This window comes from Pseudorca crassidens, chromosome 11 (genome assembly GCF_039906515.1).
Source record: "Pseudorca crassidens isolate mPseCra1 chromosome 11, mPseCra1.hap1, whole genome shotgun sequence".
In the NCBI taxonomy this organism is placed as follows: domain Eukaryota; kingdom Metazoa; phylum Chordata; class Mammalia; order Artiodactyla; family Delphinidae; genus Pseudorca; species Pseudorca crassidens.
This window is the reverse complement of record NC_090306.1, coordinates 89,099,306-89,112,551: the sequence shown is the minus strand read 5'-3', so window position 1 is coordinate 89,112,551 and position 13,246 is coordinate 89,099,306. Positions and strand designations below refer to the sequence as shown.

The following is a 13,246-nucleotide window of genomic DNA, read 5'->3' as shown; positions in this document are numbered from 1 at the left end:
CGACTTTTTGGTCATTTAATCCAGAAGGTCGAATAATTTCAGGGCAAGAAAAATGTGGTTTGTATCCTCAGAGGAATCAACACATTAACCATCCTGCAGGAATTTAAAACTCTTCTGTGTGGGTTAATGGGTACAATTAACACCAAAATTAGACACCGTATGTAAGTAACGGAGGCTATTTAACACAGTTATTGACCATACAAAACTCTGGACTGTGGATTAGGCAGTCTCACAGTTCATTAGAGAATGTAACTAGCAAGGGTTTATTGGATTTCGTTATTGGCTCCAGAGCAGACTGGTATGGGAAATACCTTGGTGGGTAGTTTTCAGAAGAATACCTAAGTGACCATCATTTCAATGTCTGAAGTGGGTAAGGATGTATTTTCAGATATAGATTCAGTTTACCAGACTAAATTCTCATCATACGTTTCTCCCCACCTCTCTCCAATCTTCAATGGCTCCGTTTTTCCCCACCACATTAAATAGACTTTTCTGCCCAACCATCAAGGTCCTTCATGATTTTCCGTCCCTCATTTCACTTTGCCACAAGCTTCTGCCGGCCTCAGGGCTGGTCATCACCTGAGACCACTTCTCCTTATCTTCCTCCATGATTGACTCCCATCTAGGACCAAACAAAGAATCATTTACTGAGAAAGACGTTAGCCCACGGCCGAGAGAAGGAGAGGGATGCATATTTGAATGTGTAAGGAGGGCAGTCATGGTAAAAGCTTTCCTGAAATTTAAGCCCACTGACCCTTTAAGCAAAAGTTTCCAACACTCGCTGCCCATTGGAGTCACCTGAGAAGCTTTTATAAAATACGGCCACCTGGTTCCACACTCAGGGATTCTGATTGAATTGCTTGAGGTGGGGCGCAGGCGCCCAAATGTTTTCAGTTTTCCAGGTAGTTCTAAAGTGCAGCCAGGTTAAGAACTACTCCTTCAGGGCAGGGCTTCCCAGACTTTGATGTTTTTATAATCAGGGGTGTTGGGAGTGGGGAGCTTTTGTTACAGGGAAGATTCTGATTCAGCAGGCTTGGGTGAGGCTTGACATTTTGCATCTCTGAAAGGTTCCCAGGTGATGCGGCTGCTGGTTTTCTGACTGCGCTGTGGATAGCAGGGTCAGAACTGTGAAGTTGCAACAGGACACAGACGACACGTTTTACATCCGAAAAGAAGATGAGATAAAGCACGCCTGCTGTTATACTGAGTTTCTGCCAAATAGGATGGGGATGATGATGATAATTCGAAAGCTGGGTAAATATAATTCAAGTTTCCCCAGACCTCACCAACCTGTGAGTACAAATAAGGTCTCGCGTTTACAATATGTTTGCAGTACTTACTCAGATGTCTGCTTATCACCCTATTTGTACATCACAGAACCTCCAGCTCCCTCTCTGTGTCTCACCCAGTGAGTTCTAAGCGGCCCTGGGGGTCTCTCACTTTATTTCAACAATAATTCTCTCAGGCTCTTCAGCTCAGTATCTCCTAGTTCATCCTGGAAGCACAAGACACTACCTGGGGAGGGGTGGTCCTGCCTCTGGGGCCAGCACCTGCCCTGACAGCCCTGGTGTCCCCTTTAAAGGCACTGTCTCCCAGGAGTCCCAAAGCTGCAGAACCCAAGGAGGCCAGAGCAGGGCTCCCTGACAGAGCCTGCGCCCTGCCGTGGCCCACGCATCAGCGGCGTTACTCCTTTCCTCCCAGGTGCGTTCAGCGTGGAGTCAGCCCCACTTGCTTCCTGCTGTGTCAGCCGGAGTCTCTTCAGAAATGGCGTCAGCCGCTACCCCTGGCCCCTCTACTGGCCCCTCTCCAGGCCCAGTCCACGCACTGGCAAAGACACAGGCATCGCATCTGTGTCGGTACAAGAGGGAAAATGTGAATTGGTTCTGAACTGTGAAACCTGCCGCCTGGAATTGAGTTCCTTACCTGAAGACGTATTGCAGTAGGATGGCCGGTGCTCGTGAATGCTGCGGGGCAGTGGTTCCCCATTTCCCCAGTTTTCTGAGTGGGAGCTCACCCTTTTTGGATGTCTTTCAAGATGCATCTGGAAATTAAAATTCCAACAAGATGGAGATGAAGTCTTGCTGCCCACGCCCAGCCCTACTGCTCAGAGGTAAGCCCTGTTGACTGTTTTCGTTTCTAAGTCTTTTCATGGCTACCTCCGTTGCTAAACTGTATGGTTATACCTCTGCTTCATGATTTCTTGGTTTTAAGCACTGTCTCTAAATTACCAGCGTGAAAAATGTGAAATTTAATTCACTTATACCATCTCCTTTTCTGACACCCTCCTGATTTTGCTGGTTATATTTTTTAATGACTGGTTCTTATTTTGGTTACTTTTGCAGTTTTAAGTAATGTGCTTAAACTTGTTTCTTGGTCCATACTCTCTAGATATTGTGTCTTTACTTACTAATGTGTATGATAAAGGAATTTACATGCCTGCGTATTCCTCCACTCCTCTCTTCTCTCCAAGTCCAGTTAGCTGTGTTGTTACTTTGTTTATCTAAATGGAAGACAGAGTTAAGAAAGTTATGTTAAAAGAAACATTGTTTCATTAAGAAGCCGGGCAGGTTGGCTGGATGAGCAAAATAGGAAATCTAATTTCATATCTGTGGGGATATCCCAAGAGTCAAAGTCAGATCCATTCTCTTCCCTTGAACTCCGTCAAACAGTCTGAATCGTACAATGTGTAGCTTGTTTTGCTTTTGGAATTAATACTCTTGTACCGTTTTGCGCCCCTGGTGTTTTAAATTCTTTCTTGTTGAGAAGGTAAGGTTTTTTCCTTAATCACTGATATCTTCCAGCTGTTTAATACATTTTGAGGCCAGGAATATGCACTGGCTTTTCCTTCTAGGCCGTGTGTGTAGACATTATCCCGGGAGTGCTTTTTGATACACTCTTGAGTTTCACTGTTCTTAGAGCTCGAGTCATTGTGTTTCTTTGGTTTATTTTTCCTTTTGCCACAGTAGATCCTCAAGTTACTTTTCCAGAAAAAGTAGGTAGGCGTTTGCATGTCTGAAAATGGGTTTTTGCTTATCTGAGTTTTTGCATGTGTGAATGTGTATTATGTTCCCCTAATAACTGGTTAATATTTTGGTTAATTTTACAATCAAATCATTTTCCTTCAGAACCTTGAAGGCATTTCTCTACTGCCTTCTAGAATTTAGTGTCGCTGAAAAAGTAATGGTTAAGAACACTAAGCCAAACTACTGGTTTTGTTACCAAACTAAGGGTTTAGCTGCTCGTTGCTCAGGAATCCAATACTGAGAGACAGGTGTTGGGTAAAAGGAAAAATAGCTTTATTGAGGACGCTGGCAATCCTGAGGAGAAGGTAGACTCACATCCGGAAGAACCAGCTCCCCAGGTTTTGTTCAGAGATTATATAGGGAAAAGAGGAAAGGGCTACATTCTCGGGAGGGGATAAACTTCTATTTTCAGAGACGATTGTCTCAATCATGCGATTCCAAATAGTGCTCTTGTCTCACTTGTGGCTGGAACATTATCTGAGCCACGAATCCCTGGTCAGCTAGTCCTTCTGGTTCCACATAGTCTGGGGTCTACATGCTTGAGGGAAGCATACAGTTAACTTCTTCCACCTGGTGGGGATTTCAGTATCTGCAAAACAGCTCAAAGGACTCGGCTCAGAGTATTATCTATATACCTTGAGGAGGAACTAAAGTCCTTGACTTTGTTTAATGGCTAAGCTATTATTATTTTGTCTTGCTTGACTGTTTTCCTTTCTTTCTGCATTTTCTCACTTCTCTGACTAAATTTAGTCTTTGGATAAAGTTTTTCTACAGACAAGAGGCAGGTGGAGGACATGGGCGGGGTGGGGGGGGGAGGGTCTGTCCTGGGAAGAACCCATGGGGTTCTGCTCAGTTACAGTTTGAATCCCAATTCTGCCACCTGCTGGTTCTGTATCCATGGGTAAATTGCTCAGAATTTTCATGTGAAAAAAGATAATTGGGCTTCCCTGGTGGCGCAGTGGCTGGGAGTCCGCCTGCCGATGCAGGGGACACAGGTTCGTGCCCCTGTCGGGGAGGATCCCACATGCCGCGGAGCGGCTGGGCCCGTGAGCCATTGCCGCTGAGCCTGTGCGTCCGGAGCCTGTGCTCCGCAACGGGAGAGGCCACAGCAGTGAGAGGCCCCGCGTACCGCAAAAAAAAAAAAAAAAAAAGTAATAATAATAACGGTGGTAGTAGTAATAGTAGCTAACTCATAGGACTATTGTGAGGATTGAATTACCTAACACATATAAAGTTAAAACAGCTACTCATACACAGCAAGCCCTATAAGTGTTAGCTCTGTTTTGGAATCAATTTTATCATCATTATCTTTATCCTGAGTATTTTGAAATTTCATGGTACTAAAGCTCTGTGGGTCCTTTTGCACTCAGTGAACTTGGTACTTGGAACACCCTTTCAAGTATCTTCCTTTAATTCTGGAAATTTAAAAAATTGTTTTAAAGATAATTTCTTGGCTTCCATTTTCTCTCTTCTTTCTAGGATGTCTTAGTTAAATGTGGGCTGTTTTGGATTGAGATTATGTGTTTCTTCTTACTTCAGATTTTCCATTTCTTTCTTTTCTATATTCTGGGAGATTTTCTCATCTCTTTTTCTTCCACCTAACTTATTACATTTTAAATTTCTGCGTTCATATCTTTATCATAAACTATTTCTTGTTCTTTGCTCCTTTTTGGAGTTTTTAATGAAGATAGTATCTATCCGTATCCTGTGGCTTTTAGTTAGATTTGTTTTATGATCTCCAATTTCTGCTAAATTATCTTGGTTCCTTCAGAATGTGATGACAATGGTCCTTTATAGACGCCTCACATCTTTTGAACATTCTATATTTTAATATTTCTCCATGATATTAATGCAGATGTATTTTAAAAATCACATTTCCAACTCCCTGTAACTAGAACATAGACTTTAGTTCTGTTGATCAAAATACGTTTCTTTAAGAACTTTGATTCTAAAGTTGGTTTTACAAGGAAACTGCTAGGACACCTGGCATCTGTTTTGCACTGAGGGGAGGCAGGAGCAAATTTCTCTGAGATCTGCAGCAGCAGGGACCACAACAGATCCTTTACCGGACTAGTTCTGCAATATGGTTCTGGGAGATGTTCTTGGAGACTCCAGGTTGATCCCTCTTATTCTTTCAAGATTGTCTAAGATGCTGAATACCCAATAACATGCTTGCCTGATGATGACTCTCTAGCTGGATTTATCCCCCAAATTCCAGATTTTTTTTCAAACTGCCCACATAACCTTGCCACATGGACACCCAATGAACCCCGCTTCCTGGTATTCATGCCCTTCTATAATCCTCTTTCCTTTGAGTGTGGGAAGGCTGAGCATATTGACTCGCTTCTAATGAATAGAATATGGCAGACATGATGGGATGTCACATCTAAGATTATGCAGATAAAAGACTGTGGCTTCCAACGTGGGTGCTCATTCTTTCTGGCCCTCTCTTGGGTCATTCACCCTGGGGAAAGCCAACTGCCATGTCATAAGGCAGCCCTGCATAGAGGCCTATGTCGTCAGAGACCAAGGCCTGCCAAGAACCACATGAGTGAGCTGGGAAACAGATCCCCTCACTCTCAACTAAGCTTTCAAATGAGACCATAGCCCCAGTCAACAGCTTGACTGCAACTTCATGAGAGAAGGTGCCCAGAGGCACCCAGCTGAACTACCTGATTTCTGGCTCACAGAAAGTGTGAGATACTAAATGTTTGGTGTTTTTCAGCCACTTCATTTCAGGGTAATTTGTTATGCAGCAATAGCTCACTAATACATATATCACAAATTTAACTTGTCTAAAACCAAGCACTGCCCGCAGTGTGCTGCTCCTCTCATAGTCTTCCCCATCTTAATAAATGAAACCCTATCCTTTCAGTTGCTGAGTCCAAAATGTTGGAGTTATCCTTGACTTTTCTTTTTCTCTTGTAACTAATAGAAAAACCATCAGCAAACCCTGTCAGCTCTATCTTCAAACTATTTCTAAAATTTGACCATCTCTCATCACCTTCACTACTAGCACCCTGGACCACTTGTTCCTGGAAACTCACTGAGATGATAAAGGTGGTAAACTTAACTGCTCAGTATGTCATCTTCAATCAGAAGATACTCCATTATATTGTAATTTTTATTTCTTATCATCCCCACTATATGGTAATGTCTTTATTTTTCTATTATTTTTTTTAACCAGAAACTTTTGTTCCTGGTGTTATGAAATTTTATAACGATATGTATGCCTCTGGGTGTGGGCATTTTTTATTCACTGTGCTGAACAGAAAAATTTACTTCTCCTTTGCTTTGGAAAAATTTTCACTATTTTTGGATAATTTTCTACTCACTGTCTTATCTCCCTGGAGCTCCAATTAGTTGGAAATTGTACCTTCCGGGTAGATTAACCACCTCTCTAAGCTTTCTTGTTTTCTATCTTTGTATTTTTTTTTTAATCTCCTTTCTGTGAAGTTTCTTCATCTCCCTGTCCTTCAGTTGAATTTATTTTGGCTGTCCTATTTTTAATTTCCAAGAGTTCTTTTCATTCTCTATTTGTTCCTTGTTCTTGGCATTTCTTGTCTTATGAATACAATATCCTCTCTTATCTCTTGGAGGATGCCAGCTCTACTTGGTGGGTTTTGTTTGTTTTCATCTTCTCTATTTCCTCTGGATTTATTTCTTCTCTTTGCTTTGTGTTCTTTTGCTTTGGATGGCTTTCCCAAATATTTGGAGGTTCTTTGCTATATGCTTTGTTAAAAGATTAAATGAGGCATATTAAAAATTTTAAGAGTTTATTTGAGCAAAAGTACATTCAAAGCAGCGCCAAATAGGAAGTGGTTAGGAGTGCTGTACCCACAGGAGCCAGGTAAAGACTTATATGGAGAAAGTGCAGAAGCAAAGAAAGGAAATTATTTGATTGGTTATAGTTTAAAGCCTAGTTGGCTGTTTGTGATTGGTTTTCCTTACTGTGTTGATCTCATAACCTTGAAGCAGTTACAGGCTTAGATTTTGGTGGCTCTAATGCCGTACAGTTTATGTACGCAAGCACCAGTCTAACGGCCTCCTTGTTTAATTATTTTAACAGCTTATAGTCAAGAGTAAGACCACGCATGGATTTCATTTGCTGACTAATGGATTTCACTTTAGAATAATTACGGCAATTGGGCATTTCTATGGAGGACATTTCTCTGGGATCCCGAGTAACATGTATATTGCAAAAGGGCTTATTCCTACATTGGGAGGCAAGGAATAATAGCCAATCATAGAATAGCGAACATGAGTGCTAAAGTATTATTGTCTACACATGATTTCCCTGCAAGATATTGAACTATTCCCTTACCATATTTTATTATTATTATGCTATAATCTGTGGCCAACTTTAGGACAAGGATTGTTACTTATTCATCTTGATATTCCTCAATGTTTCAATAAATGCATGTGGAATGAATGAATGGATAAGCTAAGTGTGGTGGAGATTTACTTAGAGCTTTGCCCAGAAATTCAAATAACACCAACCTAATGATGTTGGCCAGCTAACTGCTGATTGTGTCAGAGGTACCCGCCCAGGCCCTTGTTGATCCACCCCAGGTGAGGCAACTCAGATCTATGTGATGGAGACAAGGGTCTGCATTTGCTTAGCACACAGCAGGAGGGTCATCGTCTCCACTGTGCTGTGTTGCTGCTTATGCTTAGCAACGAGGCTAGGTTCATTCTTGGGTCTTTCTGTCAAAACTAAACATGGAGATAATGGGTTCCAACCACAGTTGGCCCTAGAATAACATGGAGTTTGAATTGCCTGGGTCCATTTATATGAGGAATTTTTTCAATAAATATACAGTCAGCCCTTTGTATTTCTGGCTTTTACATCTGCAGATTCAACCAACTGCAGATGGAAATTTCCATCCCTGGTTAGTTGAATTTGCTGATGCAAAACCAGGTATACAGAGGGCCACTGGACTATGCCATTCTGTATATGGGACTTGAGCACCCATGTATTTTGGTATCTGCAGGGGCTCTTGGAACCAGTTTCCTGTAGATACCAAGGGACGATTGTATATAGTGATCCCTTCTGTGTATTTGGTTGGGACATTCTTCCCTCTTGTATTTTCCACATTAAAGTGCTATCAGTACTGTCAGCTCTGTTGTTTTGCCGTTTCACTAAGCTGAAGAGCCACTTATCTGAAAATGTCCCCTCTTTGAGACCAATGGTGAACATTATATACTTTTCCATCTAGGGAAAGGAACATTATCCCTATTCTTTTTTTCCCTCTTTAAGTCAGTTTGTGTCATATTTTCTCCAACATCAACATAATAAACATTTTTAATAGGCTTTCTTAATACTTTTTGGAAGTATAAATAGATGATGCCTTTCCCACTGAAGCATGTATTATTCACTTACATCCTACCAAGTACAATAATGGATAAAGAAAAGAAATTTTCCCTTCAGAAATTTACAGTCTAGTGGAGGAAAAATACACAAACATAACTAATACAAGTTTGGCAAATATTATAGTAGTACTAACACCACAGAATTTAGGGGATGGAGAATAAACCAGGGGTCGCTCTGTGATCCTAGCTGGGTTTACACAGAGCTTCTAAATGATTCTCAGATACTTAAATAAAATTTTAAATTGGTAAAATTACCTTGTGCTTTACTTTTATCACTTCCAATTCAGATTTGTAAATTAACAAATGGAAATCTGTAGTGACAGGCAGGTGTGAAAGAGAACCCACAGAAACAGCTGCTTTAAGGACTAATATTGAACATGTATAAAAGCTGTTAATAAATAAAAAGAAGCCCATATGTGTATTTTAAAAATCCAACACTTCTTTTCTGGCTTGCTTACAATTCCTAAGAGTAGAGAGATTAAAAAGAAATTAACCAAATCTGCTCAGATTTGCAAAGACCCTCAAGGAATCCTAAAGGATAAGACATGAGTTAATGTGAAAGATTAAGAAATGATGGTTGTTAAAAAGGAAAGAGGAGCAAGCGTGAAAGACAGAACAAAGCCTCATGAATGTGGACAGGAAGTGAAACTGAGGTGAGAAGGTGGGTTTGACAAGCAAGAATGGCTTGAGTACGACTCCTCAAAGGAGCCCTTGGATTCTCAGAGTTCCCTTGGGAAACGAAGAGGTTGAGAAGACTCCAGACCTCCTCAGTCCCCTTCTCCTGTCACCAACAAAGACCAAAGCAGCTCTGGGTGTGTCTCTTTTGCAGACTGTTACCGAGTCCAACCTCATACTGCTCACTGCACGACAGGCCGGTAAATCAAAAGACAAGCTGTTAGGGCAAAGGAATAACTTTATTCAGAAAGCCAGCAGACCGAGAAGATGGTGGACTAGTGTTCCAAAGAACCATTGCCCAAGTTAGAATTCAGACTTCTTTTATACTAAAAGGGGAGGGGGTGTGGCTGGTTGTTGCAGACGTCTTTTTTTTTTTTTTTTTGGTGCCGGAATCCTTTGTTCTTGCAGCTGTCCACATAGGTCTGGTCACAATGTTCCTATAAACCTCCAACAAGACAAATGGTATTCTCTGTTCTGCAACTTTTAATCTCTATATGAATGGAAAGGTGTTATACCTTTAAAGGTCAGAGCCCGAGAATGGGCTATCCTGTATATTTCAGGCTATAGGCAACATTCTTAACTTGTAGCAAAAGCAATGGAATACAAAGGTTAAAGTAAAAGAAACAGATCCAATATGGGATCAGGTTTGTTCTTTCCTATTACAAGATTAGACGACTGCATAAGATTTCATTTGAACCGAGCGTTTGGAAGTTCATGCAAAATTTAAACGAAGGTTACTGCATTGGCACAGAGAGTCATTCAGTAAGGTGGAAGTGGTATCAGTACAGCAACCTGAATCAAGAACAATCACAAAAGCAGGCAGTATAATGCAAGCAAAGCTGACAGACTTTGGAAATCCTGGCAGGTACTCGATAAACTAAGTAGAAAAAGCAGATCCTAGTAGAGTCTAGGGTTCCATAGGAAAGGCCAGGTTGAACAGAAATCATTAAAGATCAATATTCTGACGTGAATGGCAACCTCAATTCAGTCATGGGGAGGAAACATTATGGAAATCCACATAGGAGCAAAGCTCAAAGAAAGACAGCTGCCGGTTAAAGTTTTAAACAGCAGATTTAAAGACAGGCTCTTCTAAGGATTTAAGAAGAAAAGAAACATTGAGAGATATAAACACAAAACAAACTTGGAGTTTACCCCTTAAAACACTAGAGAATACAAAAGGAAGGCTCTGGGGAAAATTTGCACAAAGCTAAGAGAAATGGGGTTGTCAGTATTCACAAAGGGTTGGCCAGGTTGACCTTTGCCTTGACCTTTAACAAAGACCAGGTTAACCTTTCTTTTAGAAGGCAAAGGGCGTTTGAAAGACATACTGAAACAAATCCCACAGCTGCAAGAACTTTCATGAGGGGCTCTGCAGATCTGAATTGGATGAAGGCTCTTCTGAAAGAGAAGTTGCCTAGTACCTTCCCAGGAGGCATGGTTAATGAAGGAATGTTAATGTCTATAAATCAGACCACAAAAATATAAGAAGCACAAGATACAAACTTGATTCTTAAAAAAAATGTCAGATTTCTGGGTTAATGCACACACCTGCTCTCCATAGCATTCATCGTAGGATCCCAATAATAATAATAATAATTTTTTTTTTTTGCGGTACACGGGCCTCTCACTGTTGTGGCCTCTCCCGTTGCGGAGCACAGGCTCTGGACGCGCAGGCTCAGCGCCCACGACTCACGGGCCTAGCTGCTCTGCGGCATGTGGGATCTTCCCAGACCGGGGCACGAACCCGTGTCCCCTGCATTGGCAGGCGGACTCTCAACCACGGTGCCACCAGGGAAGCCCCCCAATAATTATTTTTAAATGAATAAATCAGTATTCCAGCCGCTATTCTAGACATTCAATATATGGTGGTAAGAGCACAGACATGGTTTGTGGACTTTAAAGTCTGGTAGATTGAGGGGGCAGAATGAAGAGAAATCAAGACATTAAAGTTTACTGCAGCAGCTATGCAAATAAAAAGCAAGCCATTGTAACAGTTAAAAATGTACATAGAAGGTGGTGAAAAATATAAATATATCATATATATGTAAGTTAAAAAGATGGAATCATTTGGATAAAGAAGAGCCCTGACAGAATTAAGAACAAAATCTAATGATCTGTTGCTTAAAGAGACACACTTAAAAATGAAAGTCATATGTAAAGTAAAAGAGGCTAAGCTATGTAGCTTACTATCTTACAAAATGTAATGAGGTCTTACAGAACAAATACCATAATTCTTCCTGATATGTTGTCAAGGTTGATAAAGAGCTTATAAACAAGAAAATTGAGACATTTAATTACCAATGGGAAAATGCATAATTTTCTTAGCAATATAAGAAAAAAATAAACCATCTTCTAGGCACCATTACTCATGGTTTCAAGTAACAAAAATAAAGTGATACAGTCCAATGCTGGCAAGCACATTAAAAGGATCATACACCATGATCAAGTGGGGTTTATCCCAGGAATGCAAGGATTCTTCAATACACGCAAATCAATCGATGTGATACACCATATTAACAAATTGAAGGAGAAAAACCATATGATCATCTCAATAGATGAAGAAAAGGCTTTTGACAATATTCAACACCCATTTATCATAAAAACTCTCCAGAAAGTAGGCATAGAGGGAACTTACCTCAACATAATAAAGGCCATATATGACAAACCCACAGCCAGTATTGTTCTCAATGGTGAAAAACTGAAACCATTACCTCTAAGATCAGGAAGAAGACAAGGTTGCCCATCCTCACCACTATTATTCAACATAGTTTTGGAAGTTTTAGTCACAGCAATCAGAGATGAAAAAGAAATAAAAAGAATCCAAATAGGAAAAGAAGAAGTAAAGCTGTTACTGTTTGCAGATGTCATGATACTATACTTAGAGAATCCTAAAGACTCTACCAGAAAACTACTAAAGCTAATCAATGAATTTGGTAAAGTAGCAGGATATAAAATTAATGCACAGAAATCTCTTGCATTCCTATACACTAATGATGAAAAATCTGAAAGAGAAGTTAAGGAAACACTCCCATTTACCACTGCAACAAAAAGAATAAAATACCTGGGAATAAACCTACCTAAAGAGACAAAAGACCTGTATGCAGAAAACTATAAGACACTGATGAAAGAAAAAAGATGATACAAGCAGATGGAGAGATATACCATGTTCTTGGATTGGAAGAATCAACATTGTGAAAATGACTCTACTACCCAAAGCAATCTACACAGATTCAATGCAATCCCTATCAAACTACCACTGGTATTTTTCACAGAACTAGAATAAAAAATTTCACAATCTGTATGGAAACACAAAAGACCCCGAATAGCCAAAGCAATCTTGAGAAAGAAAAAAGGAGCTGGAGGAATCAGGCTCCCTAACTTCAACTATACTACAGAGCTACAGTAATCAAGACAGTATGGTACTGGCACAAAAACAGAAATATAGATCAATGGAACAGGATAGAAAACCCAGAGATAAACCCACACACATATGATCACCTTATCTTTGATATAGGAGGCAAGAATATACAATGGAGAAAAGACAGCCTCTTCAATAAGTGGTGCTGGGGAAACTGGAAAGCTACATGTAAAAGAATGAAATTAGAACACATCCCTAACACCATACACAAAAATAAACTCAAAATGGATTAAAGACCTAAAAGTAATGCCAGACACTATAAAACTCTTAGAGGAAAACATACGCAGAACACTCTATGACATAAATCACAGCAAGATCCTTTCTGACCCACCTCCTAGAGAAATGGAAATAAAAACAAAAATAAACAAATGGGACCTAATGAAAGCTTAAAAGCTTTTGCACATCAAAGGAAACCATAAACAAGATAAAAAAACAACCCTTAGAATGGGAGAAAATATTTTCAAATGAAGCAATGACAAAGGATTAATCTCCAAAATAAACAAGCAGCTCATGCAGCTCAATAACAAAAAAAACAACCCAATCCAGAAATGGGCAGAAGACCTAAATTTCTCCAAAGAAGATATACAGATTGCCAACACATGAAACAATCCTCAACATCACTAATCATTAGAGAAATGCAATCAAGACTACAATGAGGTATCACCTCACACCAGTCAGAATGGCCATCATCAAAAAATCTACAAACAATAAATGCTGGAGAGGGTGTGGAGAAAAGGGAACCCTCTTACACTGTTGG

General features: G+C 40.2%; 1 long non-coding RNA gene across 1 annotated transcript in view; it reads left to right on the top strand.

The window, feature by feature from the left end:
• Positions 1-1,073: 1,073 nt before the first annotated feature.
• Positions 1,074-13,246, top strand: part of LOC137202355 (uncharacterized) — a 50,923-nt gene continuing 38,750 nt past the window's right edge. The window contains exons 1-2 of the long non-coding RNA XR_010932556.1: positions 1,074-1,254; positions 1,702-2,110. This is a non-coding gene — a long non-coding RNA (uncharacterized lncRNA). The remainder of the gene's footprint in view (positions 1,255-1,701; positions 2,111-13,246) is intronic.